The sequence below is a fragment of the Oncorhynchus masou genome, chromosome 1, assembly GCF_036934945.1.
Source record: "Oncorhynchus masou masou isolate Uvic2021 chromosome 1, UVic_Omas_1.1, whole genome shotgun sequence".
NCBI lineage: Eukaryota > Metazoa > Chordata > Actinopteri > Salmoniformes > Salmonidae > Oncorhynchus > Oncorhynchus masou.
Window position 1 is genome coordinate 73441505 of NC_088212.1, and position 13366 is coordinate 73454870.

Consider the following 13366-nt stretch of genomic DNA (forward strand, 5'->3'; position numbering starts at 1 on the left):
GTGCATATTCATAGAAAACTATCGGGGAAAAGTGTTCGGATATGTGCGTTCCGTTCAGCTGTAGTAACTTAGCTCGTTTGTAGCTAGTGTTACAACACCTTTAATAACTTGCAACTGGACGATGCAAATTGTACTTAGGACATTGGTCTTAGCGCAATAGTATACTTACTTTGTTATGTTAGCTATGTGTCATAATGGTTTCAATTACATGATAAAACGTTATTTTTTTGCTAGATAATAGCTGGCATACGAACAGAGTTTTTAAACCACTTCCTCCACCAGTACTGCAATCAAGTGACTGCAACAACAAGCTCACCGACGTCACCCAAGGTGCTTAGCCAATCAGCTGTTGCGAAGGAAGAGGGGGGCTTGTTTTTGAAAAGACGCGCTGGTCTTGGGAGAAAAAGTAGCAGTGGCAGTACTTGCTCGCGAGCCACAATTGCAAATGTGAAACAATTATAGTCAAAGGTAGGCTGTGGGTGTATTATACTTCGCTCCAGAACATAAGTAATGTTTATGATGTATTTTACAACTCGCAGCACTTGCTGTTTTCGCTCGGAGGTGAGCTTATATGACTCTGTTGACTGCTAATGTTAGCTAGCCACAAGAAGGCACTACGGGCGACGACTACACGAGACATTCAAGTCGCCCTGTTCTTTATGTAACAACATATTTGTATATATTCACTGCTTAAAATGTAACGTCGAATGCAAGTAGTTAGCTATGTTATTACTTATTAAGCTGGAGACTCTTACCTCTCACTAGCTTTAAGCAACAGCTGTCAGAGCAGCTCACAGATCACTGCACCTGTACATAGCTCATCTGTAAATAGCCCATCCAATCTACCTCATCACCATACTGTATTTATTTATTTATCTTGCTCCTTTGCACCCCAGTATCTCAACTTGCACATTCATCTTCTGCACATCCTACCATTCCAGTGTTTAATTGTTATATTGTAATTAGTTTGCCACCATGGCCTATTGATTGCCTTACCTCTCTTATCCTACCTCATTTGCACATGCTGTATATATATTTTCCTACTGTATTATTGTTTGTATGTTTATTCCATGTGTAACTCTGTGTTGTTGTATGTGTCAAACTGCTTTACTTTATCTTGGCCAGTTCGCAGTTGCAAATGAGAACTTGTTCTCAACTAGCCTACCTGGTTAAATACAGGTGAAATTAATACAAATTATGTCTGGCCATGCCCAATTCCCCGAAGCCTGGTCTCTGCTCCACTCCAATGGAGTATATCAGAAACATCCTTCACTGGAGTTTAGTCAGCGAAAGCATCTTCCTTGTGCTCTCTCAACGAGATCAATACACAATAAGAAGAGTCATGGACGTGTGCGGCCATGTCAAAGTGGTTGTTCGTGTGCGGCCAACTAATGACAATGAGAAGTGCGAGAACTTCAGAAATGTGGTCCAAGTTGTGGATAACCATATGCTAATATTTGACCCCAAGGAACAGCAAATGACATATTTCGGGGGACCAAGAGTTCAAAACAGAGATGTCAACAAGAGAGCCAATAAGGACCTGAAATTTGTCTTTGATAATGTTTTTGGGGAGGATTCTTCTCAGGTGGATATCTTTGAGAACACCACTAAAAGGATACTTGATGGAGTGTTAAATGGCTTTAACTGTACAGGTAATAAAATAGGCTTGAGCCTACTAATCTTTACAGGACTACACCGTTTGATTAGTAGGCCTATGACTATGTGCACATTGAGACAGACGTTCTGAAAAGTGTTGCAAATAGCTTAATTTAAATTAATGTCATAGTACAGAGGACCATTATAGAAATAGTCATTAGTATACTACAGTAGCCAACATCTTTGTACCCCATTTAGTAGTTAAATTCCAATAGATTTGGTGTCACATTTAAACCTACCAAAATCAGATTTATTTGAAGTGGAAGTTTTGATCATGTTTGATTACTAATCCCTCTCTGAAATGTTGCAGTGTTCACTTATGGCGCAACAGGAGCAGGCAAGACACACACCATGTTGGGCTCAAGCAATGACCCGGGTGTGATGTATCGCACCATGACAGAGCTCTTCAACCATATGGATCAAGTCAAGGAAGAGAAAATATTCAATGTAGCATTTTCTTATCTTGAGGTGATTCTGGTTTCATCTGTCTGATTTGACAAGTAATACATTTACCCACAAATCAAGGAATAATCTTCCTCCATCATACCTGGGAATTAAAGAAACACATTTTATTAATGAACAATCAGAATTTAAATTGCCCAAAAAAAACAGCCAAGTTCTTGTCATAACTGGTTTTCAGGTCTATAATGAGCAGATCCGGGACCTCTTGGCTAATGTGGGCCCACTTGCAGTGAGGGAGGACCCATCGAATGGAGTGGTTGTCCAAGGCCTTACTCTGCACCAGGTTAGTGATCAACAGGTTATTTGTTGTCTGTCAGGTGTGTTTGTTGTCCTTTTTTCCCTAGTTGAATGAATTTACATCTATTTTTAATGGACGTGTACTGATTTTATTTGTTTAAAAGTATTCATGTGACCTATTTTGTAGCCTAAGTCTGCTGAGCACATCCTTGAAGCTTTGGATTATGGCAATCGGAATAGAACGCAGCACCCCACTGACATGAATGCCTCCTCGCCACGGTCCCATGCTGTATTTCAGGTATGCTATTTCAATGGAGTGGTGTCATCTACCTTTCCTCCTTTACCAGACAGCAAGCAGGTTTACCCACTGCAGTCACTGAACAGGTGAAGATGAAAATGTTGGTGTTCTTGTCCAACTAGATTTACTTGAAGCAACAGGACAGGACGGCCAGCCTTAATCCAAATGTCCGTGTGGCCAAAATGAGCCTGATTGACCTCGCTGTCTCCGAGCGAGCAAATGCCACTAACGCAAAGGGAGCACGTCAACGGGAAGGCGCTAACATCAACCGTTCACTCCTTGCCCTGGGAAATGTCATCAATGCTCTGGCTGACCCTAAGGTATGTGTAAAGCATCTTGATGCATGTTTCTCATTGAATATGACAAATTATTCAAAGGAAATGTTTCTGCTCGCAGAATTCAATATAATTCAAAAAGGTGGTTGATCTTTTGACAATAACACCCACAGGCATTTCTGTGAGACTCGTAAGCAATGTTGAGCAGGCCTTGGTGCTGCTTCCTCACCACTGAGAATACACAAACTTATGTCGAGATTTAATACTAAGACAGGTGTGTCAAACTAATTTTGCCCGGGGGCCGCATTCGGTGTTTGAAGTCCAGAGGGACGCACTGAAACTTATATTTCCTTGCCATCAAAATTTGCTAAAGATAGTCCTCTATCCATCATTTTTGGAATTTTCAATGCTCCCGGATTGCCTGGCTTTCATTTCTGGGATTATTAGCCAGCTGGACACAGTCAAGAAACGGTATGAATGTAGGATCATTATCATCTCTACACAGTTTCCATTTGGTTTTAGTAATTTTAAACTATTGAGTTCATTCCCCCCACACACTTTTATCCAAAGCAACTTCGTCATGTGTGCATAGATTTTAGTTATGGGTGGTCCCGGTAATTGAACCCACTACCGTGGTGTTACAACTGATTACATATGTTTATCTCACTGGTGAATGGTGTTAGGGTTATCCTTTGCTGTCATTCATTTTCACTGTGCCAGTTGATTACTGTGGTCCCTGCATTTTCTAAGATGATTTTTTTTCTTGTGGATTTTTAGGTCGACCTAGTCTAATTTATTCTGCCTTCATTTTGTTTGTATGTTGTTTAATTGATTGCAATTTTACATCACACTGGCAGCAATACTCCCCTGCTCTGTCATTGCCAGAAAAAAGTGAGCAGCTCCCTGTGACTCAAGGAGCCATGCTTGGTCTGTTAGCAAGCCAAGTATTTGGATAAGATTTAATTCCAGTTGCATACATTAACCTGTCACTGAGTGTTTTTGGTTTACCACTGACCCTGGGGATTCCACAAGCAGGCCACATGCATTTAGGAAATGCTGCACAAACATACCAAAATGTATTTTTATTATGGCACCATTGTTCGCTTTAGGGAATGATACCTTGATGTCCCAGCTAGGACTGGTCCCATGGCCATGAATTTCTGTTGCACATTTAGCCTTTGTGGTTTTCTCCATTGGCCCATTTCCTCTCTCTCTCTCGGGCTGTACATTGTAAATCCTGCTCTGACGAAAGACTCATTTTGCTTAATTGGGACAACCTCCTTTTAGCTGCAAACTTTGAGCTCCCATAGGATCAGCTGGAAATATAAGGGTTTCCTGGTTCCAGATGTAGGTTTCGGCCAGGGAGAACAGCTGGGCAGCCCCCAGCCCATTGCAGATCACTTTTCCTCTGCAAGTGCCTGGTAATTCCTGCCATTTGAGTCTCCATGCAACTGTGACTCACCTGAACAGATGTAATGTACTCAAGATGCATCTGTGCCATTAGTGAAGCCAGGCTGAATTCAGACCTAGCACATTCACACCAGCAGAAGATAATGTGCTTGGGCATTTTCATTTTCTATGGAAATGAAAGGAATCTATCTGCCAGAAACCTGTTTATGGAAACAAATAGTTACCGTTTGCCAAAGTAAAAATATGAATGTGTGTATACAAAACATTAAGAATACCTTCCTAATATTGAGTTGCACCCCCCCGCACTCAGAACAGCCTCAATTTTTCAGGGCATGGACTCTACAAGATGTCGAAAGCATTCCACAGGGATGCTGGCCCATGTTGACTCCAATGCTACACCCACAGTTGGCTGGATGTTCTTTGGGTGGCGGACCATTCTTGATACACACTGGAAACTGTTGAGCATGTACAACCCAGCAGTGTTGCAGATCTTGACACAAACGAGTGTTTCCTGGCACCTACTACCATACCTCATTCCAAGGCACCTAAGTATTTTGCCTTGCCCATTCACCCTTTGAATGGCACACATACACAATCCATCTCTCAATTGTCTCAAAGCTTAAAAATAATTATTTAACATGTCTCCTCACCTTCATCTACTCTGATTTTGAAGTGGATTTAACAAGTGACTTCAATAAGGGATCATAGCTTTCACCTGGTCAGTCTGTCATGGAGGGAGCAGGTGTTCTTGATATTTTGGACATTCAGTGTATGACTGTTCTAAAATGGCCCCCTATACAGCCTTATTAGTGTGTTGTCCCATTGTCACTGGACATTTACTGTAGAGTCCCAAGGGGTCATAGGACTGTGGTCAATTGCATTTTAACGCAAGCAAGAGGGAATGAATTGGTATAAATAAAAAAGCATTTTATGTTCTATGAGGTTTGTCAGACCTTTACCAATCCCAAACCTGAATGTGTAGGCCTAACCTTTTCCTGTTTTGTACTTTTACTCTTTTCTCGGGCTAATGTTGATTTTGCTTGATTTATTATAGCAGAGTAAGAAAGCCCACATTCCATACAGGGACAGCAAGCTAACACGACTCCTTAAAGATTCTCTTGGCGGGAACTGCAGGACGGTCATGATTGCCAACATTAGCCCCTCCAAATCTTATGACGACAACCACAGCACACTGAAATACGCCAACCGGGCCAAAGAGATCAAATCATCGGTCAGTAAACTACTCACCCATCCCAGCAATGTTATAGGATTTATTTAGGCCTCTTTGGCTGTGTTTTTAAAAGCCAAACATGAGTTCAGAGGTGGTTTTGATAGGGAAACTTGTACTACATGGCATTTCTTACAATATTTCTGTTTGTAATGCCTCTCTTTCTCCTTCCATACGTTTTTACATGCATCTACCTGTTATTTAGCTCAAGAGGAATGTTGTCAGCTTGGACAGTCACATCGGCCAGTATGCAGCGATATGCGAGAGGCAGCGAGAAGAGGTAATATAAGATGAAACACCAATCTCTACTACGCAGACTGGAGGCCCTTGGGTTCCGAAAATGTGTGGACATACATTTCACATTTTATCAACAGTTTATGCTATTTCAGATCATTCAGTTGAAGAAGAAGTTGAAAGAGTATGAGGAGAGGAAGATGGACCCTCTTGTTCCTGGAGTCTCTAATACCATTTCCAGTCAGAACCAAACAGAGATTCACAAGTAGGTACTTATTTCTTGTACCAATGTGCATGCAACAACCAAAAGGCAAAACTTGTATTTATACAGTAATACAAGTTCTGTTATGCATAATATGCAACCACACTTGAGTGTCCTTTAAACTTGTACACTTTAATTGAAATCCATAGATAATTTATCATGTTGAGGGAAAGTACAAAGCCCAAGGACCTGGCTTTGGGTGGAGAGTTTGCTCTGCATTTTTGATAGGGGAAGCTGTGAGCCACATAAAAAATAAAACTACACATATAATATATCGGTATTAGTTAAAAACGTCCTTCCTTCACTCCCCTCCAAGGGCTGCAGTGGCGTCTGTCTAAAAAGGGAGAGAGGGAAGGGGTGGGTGGAGCTGAATGAGTCTCATTCCCACGCATTTCATTCACCGGCATCAGAATTCACAACTCGCACAATGTGAGGCTCTGAAGAGAGGCAGCATGCTTCTCACACAATTAAAAATTCATCAGTCTGGCAAGGCCACGGCGGCTCCTACGTCACAGGGGTTACATTGGAGAGTGCAGTCACATCTCAGCGGCTGCTCTCCGCTGTCTGTTTATTTATTTACCTGCATATCCCTCTTCCTTTACCAGAATGATACATTGTTGCAATGCCTCTGCCTTATTGGGTGAAAGCTGCTGAGGGTGGTCCAGGGCAGCTGCCTGATTTAAACGCTGTTCAACCTGTTGAGTTGTACAATAACATGACATAGGATTTTTACTTGAGGAAGGACAAACACTGAAAAGTTTTATTTTTTATAAACCTTTGCCCTCCATTATTAAGCAAAGACTCCATTTAACAATAACTGGCTGGTTGCCCCTTTTTCTGGACAGGGTGTAAGAGTCCCTACAGAGCATTTTCTCCAGCCGTACTCAGATCAGGAGGGAGCACCTTGTTCTGGAGCGCCAGCTGAAGGAGAACGAGTTACGTCAGCGCCACAGCGAGGAGTGCAACCAGCAGGCCCAGCTCTTCGGTGCCAAAGACAAGACTGAGAAGGTCTGAAAAAGGCCCTGCTTATCACCATGTCATTTTAGCCAGAAAATGGTCCCAGAAGGACCATGTCTTTTATGATGTACCAGTGATAGATGGATGTTTAAAGTGCATACACTCCTTTGTCATATCCAAATCTGATAGGCTCTGTTGTTGAATAGGCCACCTGCAAGCACGAGCGCAAGCTGGCTTCCCTGCTCACACAGCAGCAGCACATCCGCAAGAGGTTGAAGGAGGTTGAGCTGTGCTTCCTTGAGAATGAGGGCTGGCTGCACCGCGTGGAGAATGACGTGAAGCTACTGGGAGAGGATTCCCAGCCACCAGTGGTGAGGCAACTGCTGGAGGGGTCAGGAGATATGGAATCACTTGACCCAGGGGTGGTGTTAGTGGTGTGGTATATGGGTTATTTTGTTCATGTACTGGTAGGGGAGATGTAGAGGAAGATGGTCCCTCCAGGATTCCGTGATAGTGTTTTTCTTGACTTTTGTTTTGCTAAATCAACAATTCCCTGCATATTATGTAAGGGTTTGCAAATTTGACCAATCACCGCACTATTTCTGCATAAAACAGTAAAACTATTGCAATATTAATCGCTTAAAGCTGACCCATCACCGCATTACAAAAAGAGGGCTCGCAATTCAAATCAAATTGTATTTGTCACATGCGCCGAAGTTCTTACTTTACAAGCCCTTAACCAACAATGCGGTTCAAGAAATAGTTAAGAAAATATTAACTAAATAAAATAAAGTTTTCAACAACAAAAAGTTACACAATAAATAACAATAACTAGGCTATGTACAGGCGGTACCGGTACAGGTTAGTCGAGGTAATTTGACCATATAGGTAGGGGTAAAGTGAAGATGCATAGATAATAAACAGCGAGTAGCAGCATTGTAAAAACAAAAGGGAGGGGGTCCATGTCAATTGTCTGGGTGGCCATTTGATTAAATGTTGAACAGTGTTATGGCTTGGGGGTAGATGTTGTTAAGGGGCCTTTTGGACTTAGACTTGGCGCTCCGGTACTGCTTGCTGTGCGGTAGCAGAGAGAACAGTCTATGACTTTGGTGACTGGAGTCTGACAATTTTTGGGGGCCTTCTTCTGACACTGCCAAGTATATGGGTCCTGGACGGCAGAAAGCTTGGCCTCAGTGATGTACTGGGCCATACGCACTACCCTCTGTCGCGCCTTCGGTCGGATGCAGAGCAGTTGCCATACCAGGCGGTTATGCAACCGGTCAGGATGCTCTCGATGGTGCAGCTATAGAACTTTTGAAGATCTGGGGACCCATGCCAAATCTTTTCAGTCTCCTGAGGGGGAAAAGGCATTGTTGTGCCCTTTTCACAAGTTTCTTGGTGTGTTTGTACCATGATAGTTTGTTGGGTATGTCCACAATCAGTTCCTTTGTCTTGCTCACATTGAAGGAGAGGTTGTTGTCCTGACACCACACTGCCATGTCTCTGACCTTCTACCTATAGGCTGGCCATCGTTGTCGTAATCAGGCCTACCAACCACAACCACTGTTGTGTCGTCGGGAAACTTCATGATGGTATTGGAGTCGTGGGTGAACAGGGAGTACAGGAGGGGACTAAGCATGCACCCGTGTTGAGGATCAAGCCACACGTCAACACACACTTTTTTTTCCCTCGTCAGTGCGTTGTTGCCCCTCAAATATCACAGAATATCCTCACATAATCCTGGAGTGATTGGGAAGACTTATTGACAATGCTGCTAATTGTAAGCTACCTAAACTAAGCCATATTTTTGGTTGCTGACTCTCTGTATCAGATCCATATGATAAACTAATTGCTTATAAGTTGAAATGGTCAACTTATACACTGCTCAAAAAAATAAAGGGAACACTTAAACAACACAATGTAACTCCAAGTCAATCACACTTCTGTGAAATCAAACTGTTGCTGTTGTGCAAATGGAATAGACAACAGGTGGAAACTATAGGCAATTAGCAAGACACCCCCAATAAAGGAGTGGTTCTGCAGGTGGTGACCATAGACCACTTCTCAGTTCCTATGCTTCCTGGCTGATGTTTTGGTCATTTTGAATGCTGGCGGTGCTTTCACTCTAGTGGTAGCATGAGACGGAGTCTACAACCCACACAAGTGGTTCAGGTAGTGCAGCTCATCCAGGATGGCACATCAATGCGAGCTGTGGCAAGATGGTTTGCTGTGTCTGTCAGCGTAGTGTCCAGAGCATGAAGGTGCTGCCAGGAGACGTGAAGGAGGTCGTAGGAGGGCAACAACCCAGCAGCAGGACCGCTACCTCCGCCTTTGTGCAAGGAGGAGCAGGAGGAGTACTGCCAGAGCCCTGCAAAATGACCTCCAGCAGGCCACAAATGTGCATGTGTCTGCTCAAAATTCAGAAACAAGCTCCATGGGGCTGGTATGAGGGCTCGAAGTCCACAGGTGGGGGTTGTGCTTACAGCCCAACACCGCGCAGGACGTTTGGCATTTGCCAGAGAACACCAAGATTGGCAAATTCGCAACTGGAGCCCTGTGCTCTTCACAGATGAAAGCAGGTTCACACTGAGCACATGTGACAGACGTGACAGTCTGGAGACGCCGTGGAGAACGTCCTGCTGCCTGCAACATCCTCCAGCATGACCGGTTTGGCGGTGGGTCAGTCATGGTGTGGGGTGGCATTTCTTTGGGGGGACGCACAGCCCTCCATGTGCTCGCCAGAGGTAGCCTGACTGCCATTAGGTACCGAGATGAGATCCTCAGACCCCTTGTGAGACCATATGCTGGTGCGGTTGGCCCTGGGTTCCTCCTAATGCAAGACAATGCTAGACCTCATGTGGCTGGAGTGTGTCAGCAGTTCCTGCAAGAGGAAGGCATTGATGCTATGGACTGGCCCGCCCGGTCCCCAGATCTGAATTCAATTGAGCACATCTGGGACATCATGTCTCGCTCCATCCACCAACATCACGTTGCACCACAGACTGTCTAGGAGTTGGCGGATGCTTTAGTCCATGTCTGGGAGGAGATCCCTCAGGAGACCATCCACCACCTCATCAAGAGCATGACCAGGCGTTGTAGGGAGGTCATACAGGCACGTGGAGGCCACACACACTACTGAGCCTCATTTTGACTTGTTTTAAGGACATTGCATCAAAGTTGGATCAGCCTGTAGTGTGGTTTTCCACTTTAATTTTGAGTGTGACTCCAAATCCATACCTCCATGGGTTGATAAATTTAATTTCCATTGATCATTTTTGTGTGATTTTGTCAGCACATTCAACTATGTAAAGAAAAAAGTTTTTAACAAGAATATTTCATTCATTCAGATCTAGGATGTGTTATTTTAGTGTTCCCTTTATTTTTTTGAGCAGTGTAGTTAAGGTGAACTATCCCTTTTAAATGTTATTTTCCATCTCCCAGAGTACATTTTAGAAGGGATGGGAACAGGAATTTTACTCTATGCAACCTTTTTATTTTTTTACATTTGGTTTGTTTGTTTTTGCAAATACGTCTCAAATGTTGTTGTGACAGTTTGTTTTCTTCCATCTGTTCTGGTAATTAGGACTGTGCTTATTTTATTGCTCTTGTTCACTGGTGGATGATTGAGGTGAGTGGATCAATGATCTTCACGCATCCCTCACACAGCCAGTTACCTAAACCATGTAGATGTTTTTTTCCTCTTTCTCATCCCTCTTCTAGGAAGTGGCACAACAATGATTCATCTGCTTGTCAAATGTTCTCTCTGCTGTCGTTTCGTATACTCTTTTACGTCAGAGGTGGATGACAGCTTTTTTTTTTCTTTTTTTTACCCAGAAGACAGGTTCTCAGAGATGAAGCATGGCACAAAATAAACCCCTCAAGACTCATTGTCTTGTGCGTCACTGATGACTCCCTGCCAGCCTGTTCTCTAGCTGTGGTCAGGGTTACTCAAAATGTTCCCTCATGGTCATTTCCCCAGCTCTTCCACTTTACCCTTTCCCCCGCAGGTACTCCAGAAGGACCTTCGCTGCCACAGGCTCCAGCTACAGGTAGAGGACCTCAAGCAGCACATTGAGCAAATGACCCACCTCATCGGCATCCAGGACCAGGAGAACAAACAGACTAAAAAGTAGGTCATTTTTCTTTTACAGGGTTCAACACGTAATGTTATCACCATACCAACATTTGGACTTCGATACCGATATTCATTGTAGCGTTTGATACTCTTTACCCCAGCAATACGACAGTGGAAAAATACCTCACTTCCTGTTTAAAACACTTCCTGTTTAAAACTCTCCAGCTGGAGACCTACTTTTGTTCCTGTTGAGCAGCTGATTGCTGGAGTCTGATATGCTACAGCAGGGCTGGAACAAAAGCCTGGAATTACATATCAGAGTTGAATCATCCACCTGTATCCACTGAAGACAGTGGAAATGCAGTGATATTACCATAAGATGGCCTTAAGTCTTAAAGGGGTTTGTTAGACTTTTCAGACCTGTAAAGTGGACTTAAGTCAATCCGAGCCAGTACTCCACAACATCTGTTGTAGAGATATTGCTACATGTTTTAGAAGGTATCTTCAGGCCTAATCCTACATGAATGGGAAAATATGTTCAGGTAGACACAGGCATATTAAGATGGGAATAATATTTATGAGTAATTGTGTGTGAGTAGTGACTCACACTGTACTATGTGAGTATGAATGGCTGTGTGCCATCCATACCTGTCATACATTACCTCCAGAGAATGTACAGTGTTGTTGTTGGTTACTTATATGAATTAGTGAATAGAGAGTATTAGTCTTTTGAATTATACTATACTAGGTGTTGCATACATATGCAACAAAATTCACTTTGGCACCTTTTACACTATATATTGTGATACTGACTCAACAGAACATCTTTTAAGCCTGAGTCTCATGCTTTCTTCTGTTCAGAATGGTGCACATGCTGCTACCTGCCTACAGCAGACAGTACTGGACGCTGAGGGGGCCGGGCCTGGTCACAGCTGCCAACGAGGCTGAGAACCAGGACCTGGAGCACCTGGTCCTCAGGGAGAGGGGTGTGGTGTGGGCCAATGAGGAGAAGGCAGGGGAGCAGAAGGACAAGGAGACCCAGGCTGAGGGTTCCAGGCTTAGGCCAGAGCTCGTACCCATCCTGTCATTTTCACACCTCATCTGTCCCCGTCAAAACAGTCCCTGCAATAGTAAGTCATGACTTCACACCTTATGTTGTCTTAAAAAAAGGCAGAATTGGCTTCAACTCCCAGTCACAACGATGACATGTAAATTCCCCCTCAGGGGTATACTATCATGCCCATTCTTTCTAGAAAATCTAAATATATTTTGGCAAGTTAGCTGGCCATTTATCTTGCTTTGTAGTATACCCCCCTGGTCGACTGTTTAATCATCTGTTGTAGTGCTTTATTTTCAGGCCACCAGTGGCCATACAGCAATATCTGGTGGCCCTGGGCTATTGGGTTCTATTTACTGTTGATCATGGGAGCCTACACACACGGGAGCCACCATTCTCCAGGTCCTATCACACCCTGTATAACCCAGCACCAGTGCGCCATCAGGCCTCCTTTCATGACATTCAGCCCCTAGGAGACAATGGAGCGTGAACCAAAGCTGGCCAGCAATACTTAATTACTATGTTGCTGTCCATCAAATGTCAGCAGGTGCACCCCGCACCTGTCCCCCTGTACCAGTCACATGCTTGTTTCCCTGTGTCTTTTATTTTATGTTTTTGGACCTGTCCACTTGTGCTTATAGTTGAGTGATATCCTGTAATTTGACCCTCCTTTCACAAGCCATGAGCACAAATGTATGATACCAGATCTCAATAGGTCCCGTCCGTTTGTTCTATTCCCTCCGTTTTCACCTAGCAATGACTGTCCTGAAGACAACTGTTATTATTTATTTAAAGGTACATTTATTAAAAGGCCTAGTGCAGTCAAAAATGTGATTTCCTGCATTTTATATACAATATATATTATATATATTGTGTTTAAGTGTTCCCTTTATTTATTTTTGAACAGTGTATATATACACTGCTCAAAGAAATAAGGGGAACACTTAAACAACACAATGTAACTCCAAGTCAATCACACTTCTGTGAAATCAAACTGTCCACTTAGGAAGCAACACTGATTGACAATACATTTCACATGCTGTTGTGCAAATGGAATAGACAACAGGTGGAAACTATAGGCAATTAGCAAGACACCCCCAATAAAGGAGTGGTTCTGTAGGTGGTGACCATAGACCACTTCTCAGTTCCTATGCTTCCTGGCTGATGTTTTGGTCACTTTTGAATGCTGGCGGTGCTTTCACTCTAGTGGTAGCA

The 13366-nt window shown here is 43.4% G+C and overlaps 1 pseudogene; it reads left to right on the plus strand.

Moving 5' to 3' along the window:
- The first annotated feature begins 302 nt into the window (after positions 1 to 302).
- The window catches only part of LOC135550269 (kinesin-like protein KIF18A), a 29551-nt pseudogene continuing 16487 nt past the window's right edge, over positions 303 to 13366 (plus strand).